This window comes from Uranotaenia lowii, chromosome 3 (genome assembly GCF_029784155.1).
Source record: "Uranotaenia lowii strain MFRU-FL chromosome 3, ASM2978415v1, whole genome shotgun sequence".
In the NCBI taxonomy this organism is placed as follows: domain Eukaryota; kingdom Metazoa; phylum Arthropoda; class Insecta; order Diptera; family Culicidae; genus Uranotaenia; species Uranotaenia lowii.
Genome location: NC_073693.1, coordinates 274660367 through 274681576, shown reverse-complemented (window position 1 = coordinate 274681576; position 21210 = coordinate 274660367). Strand labels below are relative to the sequence as shown.

Here is a 21210-nt window from a genome sequence, read left to right as displayed (position 1 = left end):
AGACCTGAGACATGAGACCTGAGATTTGAGACTTGAAATATGAGACTCGAGATCTGAGACACGAGACATGAGACCTGAGACTTGAGACCTGAGACATGAGACATGAGACCTGAGACATGAGACATGAAACATAAGACCTAAGACATGAGACCTGAGACCTGAGACATGAGACATGAGACATGAGACATGAGCCATGAGACATGAGACATGAGACCTGAGACATGAGACCTGAGACATGAGACATGCGACATGAGACCTGAGACATTAGACCTGAAACCTGAGACATGAGACCTGAGACATGAGACCTGAGACATGAGACCTGAGACATGAGACCTGAGACCTGAGACATGAGACCTGAGACATGAGACATGAGACATGAGACATGAGACATGAGACATGAGCCATGAGACCTGAGACATGAGACCTGAGACATGAGACATGAGACATGAGACATGAGACCTGAGACGTGAGACCTAAGACCTGAGACATGGAACATGAGACCTGAGACATGAGACGATCTGAATTCCACACTGTCAAATAAGCCTCACTATATTCTACTATTCTATTAATCTAATTGATTTTGTTTTTTATCTTAAAAATAAACTATCATTGTACGTAAATTTTTAAATAATCATGATTCTTACGTGTTTTTTTAGTAACTTGCTTTTTTGCGCGAATTTTTTAATTAAAATGGATTTTTTACGTGGATTTTCGAATTAACGAGGTTTTTTTTTACGCGGATTTTCGAATTAACGCGGTTTTTTTTACGCGGATTTTCGAATTAACGCGGTTTTTTTTACGCGTTTTTTTTTTACGCGGGACGAAATACCGCGTAAAAAAAAACCTCAGTGTAGTTTTCTTATAGTGAGCGTATTTAATAATTTGAATGTTCGAAAACCACCTTTGAATAGTTGATCCATTTTCTAGACACAGCTCACTTATAACTGAAAACATTATTCGGGGATATGAAATCCGTAAAAACAATTAAAATTGTTTCTTGAACGTATTGTTGCTAATGTGTTTCGATGAGAAAAAATGTTTCAAAGCGTTTTCTTCTTAATTTCTGTTGAATAATTCCTGAGTTTTGCCCAAATTCCCGCCGATTTTGGGTTGAAATTTATGGAATCAAATGCCCAAATTTGTCCCAAGTTAAGATAAAATAACTGCTTAAAAATCAGCTGGAAAAAAAGTTTAGGATTATGATTATAACCTAAAAATATGTCGTTCGTATGACGTTGTTGAAGAGTTGCAGTTGTCTTGATTATGAATTTCAATTCCCAAATCGAATCGTTTTTATATGGAATCAATACATTGAAGACATTCTTGAAAGATCTTTATGTCTGAATTTCCACAGTGAACTTTGATGAAGGTATTGATATTAAATTGAGACAATAGTTATGTTTGTGTACTGATTGCTAGTCTTATTAAAGTTCTGATTTGTCTTCAGTTCAGCGGAAAAAAATCTTCGGAAAATTTATAAATTGGCATAAAAACCATAAGCAGGCTCGGTTTCAAAGAAGAAACAAAAATGATGTTGATTTTTCAGTACAAAATATTCAATTTTCCCATACAGACTTAAAAGTTAAAATTTACTCAGGTAAACGTTACTTAAAAATTCTGCAAAAAAATGATGGATGAGTTGACAAACCAAAACGAAGCTTTGCAGACCCCAGGGTTTGAGAAATTCAAAAATGACCCCAAATCGACTTAGTCTAATATTACACTTGAGCATCAGCCGAGATTCCAAATGATTTTGATGTCAAATTTTTAGATTAAAATTTTACAGAAAACGAGCAATAAGTTTTTTATTTATTCCATGCTAGATTTTCTTGCACTTTTACAAAAAAATTTTTTGTAACCTTTTTAAACAAAAAAAGGTAAAATTTTCCTCTCTAGGAGAAAAGCTAAAAGTACAATTTGCCTTTGTGATAAGTGAATAAAAAAAAGATTATTTTTTTCAATAATTTCCGTGTAGTCGAAAAAAATAATCAGATAGAGTATTTAAGAATTTCCAGTTAGATTTCAAATAAAATGTCTATAATTTGAAAAAAATATGTTAGACTGAATTTAACATTAAGTAAATACTTAACGATATTTTTTGTGAAAATCAAACGACATATTCGAAGGTCTATTTCATCATATTTATCTTGAAAATATGTAGCACAAATATTTCTGAAAAACGTGTTATGTTAACTTTATGAATTATGACTTTTAAAATATAAAACGAAAGTTGATAATTTTTTAAGGTCAAATCTACGTGTAAAATCGCTAAAAAAATCTTTTCAAAAGAAATTGAAGGTTTATATATTCACACATTTTATGGATAATGTATTTTTGCTATGCTATTTTCTCCAAATGTACACAAGCCGGTTCCAACAAGACAGGAGAAGAAAGCGAGGGTGTTTACACAATTCAACCAGGACAAGGATAATGATAATCAGGAAGGAACACGGATTGTACGACGACAAATTTGCTCTTGATGAAAGCACGATAGAACACGGAGATGTTTGTCATGCATATCAAATCAGTCACTGGCGCTATCAACAGCCAATCTCCTGATCCTGGAATGGATGAACCGAGTGAAATTTTAGGTCTACATTCAGAAACATAAAGGGAGTGTTCGAAATTAAATTTTCATCCAGCATAACTTACACAATTTTTATTTAAAAACTCATCGAAACAGATTTTTTTAATTTGTTGAAATAAAATTATTTGTAAGTACCCACTTGCACGATATACTGAAATTATTTGTTTCTTTTTTGTCTTTCAGATGCAAAACGAAATACTACTTTGTTTCAAGTGAATTCTGATTCTGAGAACAATCCTCCAAAAAAATATGTAATCAAATTAAATCAAGTTTCAAATCAGCAACTTCAAGTACCTACAAAATCATCACTGTTCGAATGATCTGTAGATAACACCTTTCCGCCTAATGGAAACAAATAAACGTGAGTTTGAGTACAGGGGCAAAAAATCGCCCCCAAATGCAAAATCACTGAGGTGCTAAATTATTTTTGACATTTCTCACCACACAATCAAGGCTACCGCAAACGGATTCAATTTTTTTGCAATAAAGGTTGCGTACAAGCGCGCCGAGAAGAACAAGTGGCTGCAATACAAGGTGTGAAGTGTGAAGGAAATAAAACGATTTTTACGATTATTCAAACACCGGACCCGACACTTTGAAGATGGCATCAACGCATCTTCGTAACTACTTCAATTATCACCCATTCTCAATCACTGTCTGGGTACTGAGACAGACCTAACCCAACTTAAATAACAGTCAAACCTCAGTCCAGAGGAATTGATCCGAAACGGGATGATATGAACTGATCGTGTGAAGAGTGCCGCACCTTATCAAGTTATAATCACTCGTAAAAATCTGGAGAACAGTTGAACTTTTCAGTTTGGATCTTTTTAGCGGTGCAGTCAATGAAGTTGTTTGATTCTTTTTCAGGATAGGTTGGATGTGAAACTTAATGCTCTCAAAGTTCTACTAAACCCCATGGTATTTTTTTTTATCTTCTATTTAAATGTCCTTTGCTATTTGAAAAACCAGTGGATTTTTCTCTTAACTCCTATCAGTGTAACTTTGAGTTATTAATTTTTTTCCTATAAGAGTAGCTATCCACAAATTAAGCCATTATAAAATACAATAGCTAGAAATAAAATCGTTCAAAAAGGGAATGGTTCTGAGTAATGAGGGTTGAAGTTATTTACATTGATCATTATTAGGTATTCCATGGAATAACATTTTGGGATAAAAATTATGCTTCACTCAGATAAACTCTTATCCATGGAAGCGTAATCGGATCTGCTGATTGATTCAGCAACAGCTTTTTCAATGTTTTGGTATCGGGTTCGTTTGAACCTGACGCGCTATTTGAATATTTAAACAATTCCACCTTCAAAAGAAATCAAAGTTCATCTCCGCGGTTGTCCGCTCATGCAGCTCTGTTTTGTTGCATTCACATTAATTGGGTAAAGTTCATTAGCAAGTAAACAACGAGGATTGATTTCGTTACCATGGTCTTTGGACTGACTCACGTTGGTTTTATTTTTATTGATTTTTTGAGCTTCTTCCAAAAACTACCACAACCGGCAATGTGTTTATTTGAGGTCATTTTTATGTAGATATTCATTGCCCAATTTGTCAATTCAATTATGGCTTTCTGATGGAACGCGTTAATTCCGGGGTTATTGGAAGGAAATTTGCACATAGATATCGATGATATATGTACATACATACTTTGTCCTTGCATTTCTGAACAGCGGTGTGTAGACTCGCTTCGGAAAGAATCATTCGGCTGATTTTTTCCGAGTTTAACTTGTTATGTGCAGATTGATTTTATCTTCGTTCCAATCATGACGCGATTGCACACAAAACGAAGAGAACAGTTCCGAATTGATGTTTTCCATGCCTCGCAGGAATAAAATCCCACCAACGAAACAACAGAACGATGCTTACCGTACACGAATGCTCACGAGCGATCGTTGCCCGACGGACCGAGTTAACATTCCTCGCACCCTTCTCTCGCTCGTTTCCCGTTCCCTTGTATCTACCTCTTTTAGCCACGCCCCCATGCGTTGTCCGATTGATGTGTTCGGCTGCCGAACGAAAACGATTTGTTTTTTAATTCGCAGAACCAGGGTTACCAACATATGTTTTCAAAAATCAGGGAACTGGTGAAATAAAAATCAGGCAAAATCAGGCTACATAAGTAACGGAAATTCCTCTAAAAGTGATGACCTTTTTTTTTTTTGGTCATCACTCTACATTTTTACTGTGTTATGGGCCTACTTGGTTGCATAATTATACTGAATCAAAGCCGAAAGATTCCTTTTCATTCCCTTTTTAAAATATGAATTATTGGGAATCTTTCGATTGGTTTCATTCAGCCACATTTTCGCTTTTTAACTCCAGCAATGGTACCTAATTTTGTTCCTTACTACCCATTTTTCATCACATTCGCAAAAATCAGGCAAAATCAGGCATTTTTTGAAAAATCAGGGAAATTCAATGGCTTTTCAGGTTGTCAGGCAGAGCCTCGAAAAATCAGGCAATCCCTGAAAAATCAGGCATATTGGCATCTCTGCGCAGAACTGTTCGTTTGCTTCGCTGATGTTTCCCCCGATTGCTGTTTACTCCTGCCGAGTTTACCCGAAGCTTACTTCCTTATGCTTTCCGAGTTGAACTTTAGATAGCATCATTGCAGTTTGAGTTTAACGAAATAAAATCGTTCTGCAAAGAAGGGCAAAGTGCGAGTATGTAGACTCGCGATTTTAACATCTCTGTTTCTGAATAAATATTTTTCTTTCAAATATCTAGGAAAGTGGGGTAAGTTGATCGTGAGAAAAGAGCGAACACGAAATTATTGCAACACCTTCAACAGGGCATAATTTGTTTACCATTGGGTAAAAATCAACCAAATTTTGCACACTTTCTCATTGATGTGTATTGTTTACCAGCTGTCAAACTCGACGTGTTTTTTGATTCAACGAATATGGAGGTGAACCAACGCGAGTCGAGATAACAAATTCTTTCAAACACCTGGAATTTTCTGACATGTCGCACCGACAGTTGGGAAAAAATGTTGAACATTCGCCATTCAACCGTCTACCGTGTTCAACCGTGTTGAAGCGGTTTTAGAAGCGGTTGACGTTGTACCACGGCAAAGGAGCTGAAAGAAAATGTGTACCTGAGAACAAAAAGACGGAGGCAAAGGTGTAGCGGATGTTTAAAGCAAATCCCAACGTCTCAAGCCGTGATTTGGCTAAAAGATCGACATGGCAAAGCTACGTCCAGAATGCAAAGAAGAGAGCTGGATTACATATATACTGTGGCATCTTGAAATATGGACTCTTGGCGCTCCCACCATACAGATATGAGAGCCAGAGAGTCTCAGCAGTGCGTCGTAGACAATGTTTCACAATACCGGGCCAAGTACCGATCCTTGTGGAACCCCTGCCGAGACACTCACTGTTTCCAGTCCCTCGCTGATAATATACTGTAGTTGGCGGTCACGGAAGTTGTGGGACATCAGAAAGCAAACTATTTGCACAGGAGGAATAATTATAAATAGATAGTTACACAATGGAACTATTCAACCATTTAGACGCCCCTCGGCGATAAGTCATCAGACGCGTTCCGCTTTCACGCACACATCCAACATCATCATCGTCGCCAGTCGCGATCCAACCGACCGCTCGACGCGTCGGTCGTCAGTGAAGTCCAGTGCAGCCTAATACGGTATTATTGTGTTCCCTTCGGACTTACGCCAGGTAAGCAACCGGATTTCCTATTGTCCATTCCGTGGCCCTGCCCTGAACCCACAGAAGTAACACTCCACCATCCTACAGATATACAGTCAATCGCAAAATTGATCGTACACACATGGTTTACCAACTCTTTTCAATTATCTGGTGTGAAAAAATAGTTCAACAAATATGATTTTGATGCACATTAATTGTTAACAGGTTTAGCTATTGATCTGATCGCCACGATTTTGAAAAATATGTTTTGTTTATTTTATAATTCTAGAAGTTTAAAAAATTCCCAAACGAGAGATATGCAAATTGATCGTACACCTTATATTTAACCTGAAATATTTTATGTGTAAACAAGACCAATGTGGATAAGTGAAGTTTTTTTTTGTCAGTGTGTCATGTCAACACCCAGCAGCTACTTGGGCAGTGTTTGTTTTTGTTTATTTGCTGAATTTCGAAGAGTTGTCATCAAACTGGCAAACAAGTGCAAGGAAACGGACATTGCGAGGCGATCGTTGATAATAAGTGTATTTTGTCGCGGAAAGTCATTGCGGGAAATAGCAGAAGCTTTCGGGAGAACCCACTCTATAGTGCAGTACATCATCAAAAAGTGGAAATACGAAGGAACCGTGAAAAATCTTGCTGGAAGAGGACGAAAATGCATCTTGACTCCTACAGTTGAACGGGAAATTGTGTGAACTCTGAAAAGGAAACCTAAAACAAGTATTCCGAAACTGGCCACTGAAGTCGCTGGGACCATCGGAAGACCTGTCAGCGTAGATACTATCCAGAGGGTACCGTACAGGAGCGGTTCAAGAGGTCATGTAATCCGTAAGAAGCCCTTTATCTCAAAGGTAAATATGAAAAAACCACTGGAGTTCGCTAAGGCTTATGTTAATAAGTTCTGTAACAAAGTTCTATTTTCCGACTTAACCAAAATAAACCTTTTCGGATCGGATGGACGGCAAATGGTGTGAAGAACACCTGGAACGGAGCCTCAGCCTAAGAATTTGGTTTCAACTGTAAAACACGGTGGCTGCAAACAGATGTTGTGGGGTTCAATGTCGGCCTCTGGACCTGGAACCAAGGAATTCATTGACTAAACGATAGACAAGATGGGTTATTTGAACATCCTCAAGCGTAACCTGCAGCCTTCCGTGGATAAATTGAGTCTACCTCGTGATTACTACTTTCAACAAGGTTATGACCCCAAACATAGCGCTATTGTCGTACGGGAATGGTTGCTGTATAACACCCCTAAACATCTCGAAACCCCTCCGCAGTCTCCCGATCTGAACCCGATAGAACACCTCTGGTGGGAGGTCAAGAATCGCCTGAAAAATAAAATTCCTAGGAACAAGGCAGAATTCAGAACGGCGATAAGGAGATCTGGGAGAACATTCTATCTACCCGCATAATCGAAAACTATACAACGAATCATCAGTATTATTCTGTTCCGATTACATTAATCTTACCGATTCGTTTCTCCACTAATCATGTGTCTACAGCTAATGCGCATTCGATAGACATGATAAAATATTATTCCGAAAAGATTCGATTGATACTTTGGTACCGAAACTGTGTATACCTGCGTGTGAGTGCAGTGTGTCTTGACTCCCATCAGAAGAGGTGTCTTGACTACCAAAAAAGTGACGGAACGAACGGAAAGAATTAAAACAAATAATATTTTCCCGGAAGAATCCATTATTGTTTAAAACTCGGTTTTGATGGCAAATAAAATCCTCCAGAACCTATTTCCTCGTAGAAAATTGGTAAGTTATGATTTTTTTCACGATATTTATGTAAAAAAATTGTTTTGATTTTGTGTTTTTATTAACAGCAACTGTTGGCGGATCAGCGGAGTCGGAAGAAAAAATGTTTACCAATGAGAACTCCGGATTACAGAATAGAATCGGCCGGGGCTCATCTCTTGATGATAAAAAAGTAAGTTTCTTAATTTTGTATGTGATTTTGTGTTTATTTAGCTGTTTTTTTTAGGTTAGCTGCTGAAGTCACTGGATTCGCGTTGCCGAGAGAGCCGGAATCACCGGTGCAGTTGCTGTTGGTTCGAACGAACAAAACGAGTTCGAAACCAGTGAAAACGCCAGAACGATGGTAGCCGATTGTAGAAGCGGTTGCAATTTTGGTTCTCACAATCAAAAAGAATTCAGACTGGCCTGGCCGTAGACTTTAAGGAAATTTAGAACGGAGAGTGAGAACTGACTTAGGAGCAGGATTATGCTTCGCTGCAAAATTAAGTATAAACTGGTACCTTCAGTGATTGCACACGGATTAATCGACTATTCCGTCAGATGTGGATGAGATTTCAGAATCAATCGATTTAGGAGTGATTTTGCTTAAAGTAAGTTTATACAAAAATCAATGTTTCTTTCTGATTTGTTTAAATCATCCTTAAAATTAAAATTTTTCCTTTGAATCAGCCACCATATCAAATTTTGTTAAAGGGGATTTTTTTTTATTATCTGACAATTTGCGCCGGGGGTCTTCAGAATTTCCTCAAAATTGAAAATTTGGTTCATTTTTGCGATTTAAAAACACATGTATTTTTTCAGATTTCTTACATTTTTATTTTTTGAGTTAGCTTCGGTTTGATTTTTTTGTAAATAAAAAATAACCATTTTTCAAAGCTACATAACTCTGTTGTTTCTCAACGGAAATTAAAAAATAGCACATCAAAATGCATTAAAATTTTATCAGCTTTCCAAATAAAATAGTTGTAAAAAATTAAATATTGACCTTCAACATGAAAAAATGTAAATAAACTTTAAATGGCGTCTAAAAGTACCGTCTGCACCACCGATTATTTTGCAAAAAATACCATTGAATAGCTCAATTTATGATGCAACTTTCATCTGAAGACACCAAAGTGGGCCATAAACACCTCGAAGAGTTATGAAAGAAATAATAACAATAAATCTCTATTTTTGCATCGAAAACAATCAATGCACAGTGCACAGTGGTCCAGAAATGAAATTTAGCGGGAAACAATTATTTGCGCTCTTGCCTTAGGTTTAAGACATTTGGTGTCCAAGACAAAGTTGTACAACATCACAAGGCGCTACTTTTGAATGAAACATTTTTAGGGTGGTTCATAAAAATCCTTAGATACGAAAATTATTTTTTTACTGTAAAGAGATAGTGCTATATTATGTTCAGCAATTATGTAGAACAACATAATTGATGAAACTTTGTAGAAGACTTTGAATGTCTATCTATTAACGTTTAGGTTTTATGATGATTTTTCGTGTACAAGTTAGGGTGGTCCTACAAAAACAAGTTTTTTTGTTATAACTTTGTTGGGTATCAACTTATCAAAATTATGTGTTCGGCAAGTATTTAGCAAATCATTATGCGCATCTTTTGTAGCAAACAGATTTCTAATATCTGCTTTTGATTCGCAGTTATCATGAATTTTGTGTTCAAAAATGGCCGTTTTGTATGAGCCATAACTTCAAATGGAGCAAACCAAAAAATTCAAACTTTAATTCGTTTGAAAGAACATGTTAAAATCTACATTATATCAAAAAACTAGAGAGGTGTTTTTTGTTTAAAGCTTTTTATTTACATTTGAACTTGACCAAAATTGCCATTTTTCATATAACAAAATATATCACTTTTGCTCTGCGACATGGAATTCTTCTTTGCTTTCGCACCCTTAGTCAATCATTCTAAATTTTTTACCACTACAAAAGCAGAGTTTCTTATTCATAACCTTTTGTAAAAATTTTGAAAGACTAACATAGCCAGAGGGGCACAAATGAAAAAAAAAATGAGGATTCTTGATTATTAATGTATAGAACCATAAACGAAAACAATGAATTACTAACTACCCAACAAGAAAGTCTTGAATTGTATTTTTCTTAGAAGGAGTTATAATTCACTTATGTCCTTTTGACTGTGAAAGCCAGTTTTGGTTTCTCCGGTGATCATTTTGATCAAACCCAATATGATATTCTGTCCTAATACTATACTGAATACCTCGTATATCTGGCTATCGACTGATGCTGACTCACTCCTTCCACGTTCACCCAAACACTGTCGTATCCAGTTGCTCTGCACGCTCATTCAGGATACCACACCCAAGTAAACCACACAGTTTTCAGTACAAGAGTTTCGATTATTCGTGATGAACGTTCAAAGGAAAGTTATAGTCGTTCACTGGCTGAAGGGGTCTAGTGAAAAAGATGTGGTTGAAGTTCTGTTAAAAATTGATCCGAAGCTTTCGAAATTAACATTGAAAATGAAATTAATTAATTAAATTAATTTGGTGGATCATACAGTGGAAAGGTTGTTGAAATATTTACAATATGATTCTACATTTCAGGGAAAAATGCTTCAACTGATTTTCAAATGGGAAGAATATGGTAGCTCAAACCACAGCAGGTATAAATTTATTTTGAATAACCTTTATCTTTTGATCTTCAAACTATTTCAATATAGTTTTAATCAATCATTCATTGACGAAGATGATGAAGGAGACATGCGTGAATACAGTGATTCACACATTTTCGCGGTTGGAGACATGAGACCTGAGACATGGAACATGAGACCTGAGACATGAGACATGAGACGATCTGAATTCCACACTGTCAAATAAGCCTCACTATATTCTACTATTCTATTAATCTAATTGATTTTGTTTTTTTTTCTTGAAAATAAACTATCATTGTACGTAAATTTTTCAATAATCATGATTCTTACGCGTTTTTTTAGTAACGTGCTTTTTTGCTCGAATTTTTTAATTAAAATGGATTTTTTACGTGGATTTTCGAATTTCGGGGTTTTTTACGTGGATTTTCGAATTAACGAGGGTTTTTTTTACGCGGATTTTCGAATTAACGCGGATTTTCGAATTAACGCGGTTTTTTTTACGCGGATTTTCGAATTAACGCGTTTTTTTTAGGCGGTTTTTTTTTTACGCGGGACGAAATACCGCGTAAAAAAAAACCTCAGTGTATTTTGTTATATGAAAAATGGCAATTTTGGTCAAGTTCAAATGTAAATAAAAAGCTTTAAACAAAAAACACCTCTCTAGTTTTTTGATATAATGTAGATTTTAACATGTTCTTTCAAACGAATTAAAGTTTGAATTTTTTGGTTTGCTCCATTTGAAGTTATGGCTCATACAAAACGGCCATTTTTGAACACAAAATTCATGATAACTGCGAATCAAAAGCAGATATTAGAAATCTGTTTGCTACAAAAGATGCGCATAATGATTTGCTAAATACTTGCCGAACACATAATTTTAATAAGTTGATACCCAACAAAGTTATAACAAAAAAACTTGTTTTTGTAGGACCACCCTAACTTGTACACGAAAAATCATCATAAAACCTAAACGTTAATAGATAGACATTCAAAGTCTTCTACAAAGTTTCATCAATTATGTTGTTCTACATAATTGCTGAACATAATATAGCACTATCTCCTTACAGTAAAAAAATAATTTTCGTATCTAAGGATTTTTATGAACCACCCTAAAAATGTTTCATTCAAAAGTAGCGCCTTGTGATGTTGTACAACTTTGTCTTGGACACCAAATGTCTTAAACCTAAGGCAAGAGCGCAAATAATTGTTTCCCGCTAAATTTCATTTCTGGACCACTGTGCAGTGGTGCAGAACATCAATCTAGCTGTACGAAATTAATAGCCCAGGGATGAAGAGATAGACATTTGATGTCTTCAGCAACATTGTTCAGTTTTACAAGGAGCATATTCTAGTATAAAAATTTTTGCCGAGGGGTCCACCGATAGCGAGATAAAAATGCTAACTTTTTTGTTTTTCAAATTAGGGCTTTGATGTCTTCAACAAAGTTGTTTATCTGATCAAAATACATAAGTTTGTTGAATATGTCAAAGTCCTATCACATCACCCTCAGGAGTTACAGTCAAAGTAAAAAAAAATCTATTGAAAAAACAGTTTTTTGAACCTGACACGTTGTAGATTGGATAAAATGGTTCGCTGTCTTTGAAACAAAGTTGTAACAAGCCACGATCTACATTTGTCTCATACATTATGATAGGTTTAGAAGTTGCTGAAGCTCTATAGAAAGCATTTAGTGCATTTTATTGGCAATTTTGGAAGGCTCGTCCATCGAAAAGTGCACATTTTCGCAACATCCCCTTTTTGTGATTATTTTTGTTAATAAACGTAACCATTTCCATTAGAAATTAGCGCGGAAATCGGTGGAACTAGTAGAGATTTCAATGATTGAAAAAACACATTTTATGAAAAAATTACCTATTTTACTTATAGAAAAAAACGTTAGAACATTTAATTGATTAATAAAATGTTGCAGTTTTCTTTTATATAGTTTGTTTGATTAAAAGACATTGAAATTCGATTTTTCAAATCATTTAAACCTAAAAAATAACAAATGGAAATTATCTGTTAAATTTGGTAGAGCACTAAATTGGTATTTGATATTATTTAAATGAATAAAAGAATTTTGTCTTTACAATATAACTGCTCAACTGGTTCCAAGTAACTGTATCCAAGTAACCAATCTTACAAGCAGTTCGCTTTTGTCTTTTCGTTAGTCATAATTTTGAATAGAATTTAAATGCTTTTTAATAAAAAAAAATATATATAAAAGAAAACTGCAACATTTTATTAATCAATTAAATGTTTTAACGTTTTTTCTATAAGTAAAATAGGTAACTTTTTTATAAAATGTGTTTTTTCAATCAGTCAAATCCCTACTAGTTCCACCGATTTCCCCGCTTATTTCAAATGGTAATGGTTCCGCTTGTCATCAAAAATAATCACAAAAAAGGGGATGTTGCGAAAATGTGCACTTTTCGATGGACGAGCCTTCCAAAATTGCCAATAAAATGCACTAAATGCTTTCTATAGAGCTTCAGCAACTTCTAAACCCATCATAATGTATGAGACAAATGTAGATCATGGCTTGTTACAACTTTGTTTCAAAGACAGCGAACCATTTTATCCAATCTACAACGTGTCAGGTTCAAAAAACTGTTTTTTCAATAGATTTTTTTTACTTTGACTGTAACTCCTGAGGGTGATGTGATAGGACTTTGACATATTCAACAAACTTATGTATTTTGATCAGATAAACAACTTTGTGGAAGACATCAAAGCCCTAATTTGCAAAACAAAAAAGTTAGCATTTTTATCTCGCTATCGGTGGACCCCTCGGCAAAAATTTTGATACTAGAATATGCTCCTTGTAAAACTGAACAATGTTGCTGAAGACATCAAATGTCTATCTCTTCATCCCTGGGCGCTATTAATTTCGTACAGCTAGATTGATGTTCTGCACCACTGTGCAATGGTCGAACAACTGCGCTCATATATGAAGGTAGTAAGCACTTCTAACAACATGGAAACAAAATAACTTACCAAACCAGGTAAAAACACGATTTTTTCGTGCTTCGTAGAGTGTTTGCAGCAAAACTGACTTAAAATTTTAACCAAAATTCTTAGTATCGTATTGTTAATGTGATGTGACTAATAATGGGAATGTTGCTTTTACAACCTGGTCATATACTATAACTAGCTGATCCCGTACGAACTTCGTTTCGCTTTAAATCATTGGTACGTCAAAATGAGTTTAGAAAATGAATTCGAAACATTCTTTCGACAATTTTGGGGAAAAAATTCAACAGTGTTTAAAGTCGCTACTATTACTATTACTTGAAATTCAAATTAAACTGTTGATTGGCTTTTTATTAAAATTTATGTGAGAGTGTTTTCTTCTCGATCGGTTGCAAAATCTAGACATTATGGCAGAAACATGTACTATTTGTTTGTGTGGACGACTCTTTTGCTTGACCTTCACACTTAAATTGGTATCAATTAACTGCCTCCAACAAAATTATTGCACAAAACACTGAACTTTTAATGAAACCCTCTTTTTCTGTCCCATGGCCCGAAATTCGATAATTGAAACCAATTTTACGTTCCTCAAAACTCCCTTGTGCCATTTTTTCTTTTCAAATTATATGTAAAATTACGTCAGGAACTTGAAAACAGTGATCAGTGAATATAGACGCCCCTTTCGCCAACCCTTGACACGGAACATGCTACCTGGAGTCAATTGCTCATAGTTTATAACCCTCATCTGAACATTTTCATCTCAATCCGATGCATGCTCACGACAATATCGCGAAAACAGTGAGCAACTAACATGGACGGCCTTTTTTTTGACCACGATTCAAAACTTGACACCTGAAATCAATTATCTTTTCTGTTAAACTCCCATGTGCCAATTTTCATTACAATTCTATGCTCAATCAAGAGAATATCGTAAAAACAATGAACAGATAATAACCCCTTTTGCCGACCCCTGAGTCAAGATTTGAAACCTGAAAGCAAAAGACCAAAACTCCTATGCGGAAATTTTCATCTCAATCCAATGTAACGTCAAAATCGCAAAAACATTAAATTTGGGTATGGACGACTACTTCAGCCGACTTCTGATCTGCAATTCGAAACTTGAAATCGGTTGCTCGTCTCTCAAAACACTCATGTGCAAATTTTCATCACAATCCAGTGTATAATAACACCAATATCGCAAAAACATTAATCAGTGAATATGGACGACCCCTGCCGACGCCTGACCCTAAATTTGATAACTGTAATCGATTGCTCGTCTCTCAAAACACTCATGTGCAAATTTTCATCACAATCCGATGTAAAATAAAGCCAATATCGCAAAAACATTAATCAGTGGATATGGACGACCCCTTTTGCCGACCTCAAACCCTAAATTTGATAAATGTAATCGATTGCTCGTCTCTCAAAACACTCATGTGCAAATTTTCATCACAATTCGATGTATAATAACGCCAATATCGCAAAAACATTAATCAGTGAATATGGACGATCCCTGACCCTAAATTTGATAACTGTAATCGATTGCTCGTCTCTCAAAACACTCATGTGCAAATTTTCATCACAATTCAATGTAAAATGAAGCCAATATCGCAAAAACATTAATCAGTGGATATGGACGACCCCTTTTGCCGACCTCAAACCCTAAATTTGATAAATGTAATCGATTGCTCGTCTCTCAAAACACTCATGTGCAAATTTTCATCACAATCCGATGTATAATAACGCCAATATCGCAAAAACATTAATCAGTGAATATGGACGACCCCTTTGGTCGACGCCTGACCCTAAATTTGATAACTGTAATCGATTTTTCGTCTCTCAAAACACTCATGTGCCAATTTTCATCACAATCCGATGTATAATAACGCCAATATCGCAAAAACATAAATCAGTGGATATGGACGACCCCTTCTGCCGACCCCTATCCCTAAATTTGACAACTGTAACCGATTGCTCGTCTCTCAAAACAATCTTGTGCAAATTTTCATCACAATCCAATGTAAAATAAAGCCAATATCGCAAAAACAATAATCAGTTGATATGGACGACCCCTGACCCTAAATTTGATAACTGTAATCGATTGCTCGTCTCTCAAAACACTCATGTGCAAATTTTCATCACAATCCGACGGAAAATAACGTCAATAACGTGAAAACAATATTTGTCTTGTATGGACGACCCCCTTCAGAAGGGGTCGTCCAAAAATCTAAAAACATTTTTCATCATTCCTGGTCCTAATGAGCATCCATGCCAAATTTCAGATCTCTAGCTCTTAAGACGGCTGAGTCTATAGAGGACAAACAAACAAACAAACAAACAAACAAACATACAGATAATTGCTTTTTATATATATAGATATAACTTATTAACTTTTTGATCAAAGATCATTGTGAAGCATAATCAATGCCAATAGTAGAAGGTTCAGTACCTGTGTTTGGGATCACAAAAATGTGATTAAAAAATGAAATATAGACGTGCTTTACATAGTTTTTATATCGGGAGCTAAGCACTGGACACCAAAATCCTTTCCCATTGATCAAAAAAGTATGAGAAAGTGGCACAAATGTTATAGATATAATCGAAGAGCTCAGTATGGCTAGCCCAGGATGTAAAATGATGAAAATATGATACTTTTACCGTATCCGTTTTCTACATTCGCCCAGTTTTGAGATTTACCATACTAGAACGAACATAATTCGTCGTCAATGTTTTGTTACCTCGATCGCTCACAAAGGAATCTTCAGTGTTCCACCGTCCATTTTAAATCAAATCTGGGGAGTTATGGATGCAAAACTTAGCGCATAAACTTCTAAAAATGACAGTAAAATGTGCATAACTTTTTTTTTTTTTTCCTTTATTATCTACATTTAAAATTACATTTGAAACTTAAAACCTAGTTTAATTTTACAAAATAACTTGAGTGCAAAACTGAGTGACCTGGTGCAAAACTGGGTATAAACGAATACGTTATTAGATTTTTGGATATAACATGAAGTCAATCTACCGCCCCTACTTTCATAACAGTCTCATATGCAAAAACAAGCAAGCGAGGAAATCAGCTTTTCCTGTTTTGGAATATATTTTTAAATTGTGACCACCACTTTCAGCATGAACGAAAATCGTTTCTAGGTTGTCATAATGAATCGTTAGACCTGAAATTTTCTAAATTGGGTTATTAGTAAGGTCGAGAGTACCATTTTTATTCATTATGAAACTGTTAATCTACCATATTTGAAACCCTTTTCAAATCTTCTCGCATAACAGTCCCATACAGAATATATTTTTCTCACCAAGCTACTTCATAAGACTTAAATTTGATCATTTTTGAACTTTTAAATGCAGTTGTCAGAAAAAGAAACATAATTTTGGCATAAAAATCGTGAATTCCACATTGTAAGTTGAATCTTTTTACGATTTTTGATTGCATCCGATTGTTTTACGCTCAGTAAGTCATTCCTAAGAAAGTCAGACCTGCCTTTGAAAACCAGTGTGCATCATTCGACATCAAGTGAGTTAAAAAAATGTTTAAATGATTCAAAGCAATAAACCAAATACTATTTCGCCGAAAGAAGCATGGAAAAGTAACCAAATCCGTGGTATTTCACATATAGGACTGTTATTCAGGTATATTTCATATAGGACAGCCACAAATTGATTTTTTTCGAAATTTCTAGAACAAAACCCTCTTTTTTAGTGTTTTATTTTGAGGTCTTATGTAGACCTAAAATCACGAAAATTCCTATGGGACTGTTATGCGAGTAGGGGCAGTCTGAAAAGGACGAAAAAATAGTATTCTTTACCTGCTTTGATAAGTTCTTTTGTTTCCATGTTGTTAGAAGTGCTTGCTATCTCCTTATGTGAGTGCAGTTGTTCGATCATTTTTTGTTTTCGATGCAAAAAAAGAGATTTGTTGTCATTATTTCTTTCATAACTTTTCAAGGTGTTAATGGCCCACTTTGGTGTCTTCAGATGAAAGTTGCATCATAAATCGAGCTATTCAATGGTATTTTTTGCAAAATAATCGGTGGTGCAGACGGTACTTTTAGACGCCATTTAAAGTTTATTTACATTTTTTCATGTTGAAGATCAATATTGAATTTTTTACAACTATTTTATTTGGAAAGCTGATAAAATTTTAATGCATTTTGATGTGCTATTTTTTAATTTCCGTTGAGAAACAACAGAGTTATGTAGCTTTGAAAAATGGTTATTTTTTATTTACAAAAAAATCAAACCGAAGCTAACTCAAAAAATAAAAAAGTTAGAAATCTGAAAAAATACATGTGTTTTTAGTCGCAAAAATGAATCAAATTTTCAATTTTGGGGAAATTCTGAATACCCCCGGCGCAAACCCGTCAGATAATAAAAAAAAATCCCCTAAAGTCATGTTTGCTTACTTGAAAACTAGTTGAAACATTTCACAAAAATTTTATTTTCGATGCTAGGCAATAAACTTTACAAAATTTATATGGAAAAAAATTTTTTTTTTCAATCCAAATGTTAATTTTATCCTTTCAATCCTCTTTTGGTTTTTTTCAGGAGAAATATTCCGAAACGTATGTGACCGCTAATTTTCCTGAGAATAAGCAGCTATCCAATCTTTTGGAAAAACTGTCTGAAACATATGTACATCCGTCATTTTCAATCGGTAGGCAACTTGTCAATAACAAGCAATTAAATCATTTTAAATTTTTGTTTAATATTTCAGGTTCTTGATTAAGGGGGAGTCAGGCAAATGCAGATTCTGAAAAATCCGTCAAGGAGCTGAAACTTGATCGATTATATGATCGAAAACCAAAAATGGTACGAAAATGAAAATGAAACCGAAAATTGAAAAAAACCCGTGAGTAGTGTGCTTCAAGACCGTTAAATCGTTAAACTCTTCCTGAATAGAATAAGTGAATTTTCTGAACAAGTCTGAACAATATCAGGTCTGTTTATGGAAGAGAGGTGAAGAAAAAAAAAGTTAAACAAACATTTTAGGCATTTTAAGGGAAACTTCTTTGTTTGCACCCTAATGAAAGACATAATTATCTGTTATTTATGTGAAACTTATCGAACACATATGTTCAATAATTATAAACAAGTTTTATAACCTATAAGATTACAGATAAATCTTCAGGAGAAATATGTACCTAATAATATAATAATCCAATGCCATACATTAAGAAATAAATTTATCGAAATTACGAACCGTTTCCTTTAGTTTTGGTAATGATAGAAAGATCTTTGAAAGATACATAGTATCGTCGTAAAAACTTGAAAAAAAAGGATAAGATGACGATTACATCTATCTTTCAGGTGCTCTCGGCTAAATTTCAATATAGAAAAAAGCAAAAAATTGAATCGTTTATTTACTTAACAACCCGTTCCCTGTATCGTTATTTGTGTCTAAACGATTCCATTTCATGAAAAAACGATTAGTATAATCGTGCATCAATAATCCAAATACTATAAAGGGTATCTTTTGAGTGTCTTGGATAGAAGATAATGGGGATCGTTATTGTATGATACTGCTCCATGCGGGTAGTGGAACCAAAAACCTCGTTGAATCGATGCCACGACGCTTGCAAGCAGTGCTAGATGCCAAAGCTGGTCATACCAAAAACTAAACTAGTTGTTTCTTGATATTTGTTACTAGCTATGAAATGATTTTAATTTTAAGAAAAACCAGTACTGTACGATAAATTTTGCCAAGCTTGAAATAGTGTTTTTTGTTCTTTTTTTAAATTTGAAGTGAAAATGTAAACAATTTGTATATTTCTTTTCACAGTTAAAGAGTAAAATGGAGGTATTTTTCAATGGATTAAAGTTGTTCTCAATTATTTACTTTTAAACCCCGAAAAACTCAAAATTGAAGAATGAATAAAATGGGTGTACGACCAATTTTGCCGGAATCCTCATATGAATGAGCGACAACGCAATCGCTGCAAGGTTGCCGAAATCACAGAAAAATCTGTAATATCACAGAATTTTGAGCAAAATTTCTTCACAGAATCTGTGTCACAGATCACAGAATTTTTAAAATTTTCACAGAATTCACAGATTTTCTTAATTTTGTACAGATTTCCAAAATTATAATTTTTTTTGTCATTTTCGACTTTTTATTTCTGCAGACAATTCATGGAAATATGAAAACAAGGTAATGTAAATTTTTTTTCAATTAATACTGTAAGAAATTTCCAATTTGTTGATGTTTGACATGATTTCCCTATGAACTTTATAGAAAAAGTGTCACAGAAAACCGTCACAGAATTGTAGGTTCAAATCACAAAATTCGAGATTTTTTTTTTGTCAAAAACACAGATTTTTTTTTTCGGCAACCTTGAATCGCTGCCTTAAATGACGCTGTTGTTTGCACTTTCGGTGTAGAGCTGGAACCTGCTCTGGATCGCCTTCTCTAGCACCTTCTCATCAGTATCCAGGAGACATATCGGACGATATGCTCATGGGTCACTTGGTGGCTTGCCCGGTTTTGGCAGGAGCACCAATCGCTGCCGCTTCCACACGTCTGGGAAGACCCTCTCATCCACGTACTGTTTCAGTGATGACCGGAACATTTCAGGATGTTCCATGAGCGCGGCCTTCACTGCTACATTAGGGATGCATCGGACCCGGAGCTTTGTTGAACGGGAGGGACTTAGCGATGTCGCACAGTTCCTCCAGCGAAATCTGATCCTCTTCACTCGTATCCCAGTCGTATGGGACCCTCGGCCAAGTAACTTCCCCGTGCTATGCAGCTCGTTGACGATTTCTCGCAGTTTGTTCGGACACAATTCCTGTGGCGCACCTCCGCGAACTGTCATTACAGCAAAGTCGTTCAAGTATGGTATACAGAGAAAGGAGTTCAGTTTTTCCGGAAAACCTTAACCCACCCAACTGCCCCATTTCCGCCCTATCGTGAAATACTGGACAATCATGAAGAGGAGACTCAGGCCAAAGGGAAAGGTTGAAGATCTGTTGGAATAAGATAACTAAAACGATGGACGGAGAAGTGCCGCCTAATGAGTGTTACAGGAAAAATTCGAGAACTCCTTCAAAACCGTGACGAAGAGTTTAATTTTTATTTTTTTCTCAAAAGTATGAAGAAAACGCCACATTTGTATAAAAAAGATCTTGAATTCAATAATAAATAAATGAAATACAGGCAATTGTTTTTGTTCCAATTCCATCTGAAGACATAATACTTTGAAATATACAAGGTAGGCTATTCCACTCTCATTAAACGTATTAGTAAGAGGCTCCGAAAAATAGTTATGGAAAAAACTAGCAAATGTATTGAATTTTTGAGAAAATCACGTTTTTTTGCAAATTGATAATCAACAAATTATGAAAAAAATATGCACTGATACATATTAATGTAATTAATAGAGATGTACTGAATATTGTTTGTTTGTTTGTTTGTTTATTATTCCAGTAGAGTAAGAATACAATATTCTTTTAAATTATGTACTACTTGCGTGATTTACATTTGTATTTATCGTTCACTTCGGTTTCCTAAAACTAATTTTGGTTTCCTATATCTAACAATCTATTTTATATGCCGTTTTTATCTAA

At 35.1% G+C, this 21210-nt stretch overlaps 1 long non-coding RNA gene across 1 annotated transcript; it reads left to right on the top strand.

Annotated features, from left to right (window-relative positions):
• Positions 1-7085: 7085 nt before the first annotated feature.
• On the top strand, positions 7086-19346 carry LOC129756391 (uncharacterized). Its single transcript, XR_008739456.1, has 5 exons — positions 7086-8039; positions 8108-8211; positions 8266-8629; positions 18193-18301; positions 18362-19346. It is a non-coding gene; the product is annotated as an uncharacterized LOC129756391 (long non-coding RNA).
• The last annotated feature ends 1864 nt before the right edge of the window (positions 19347-21210 follow it).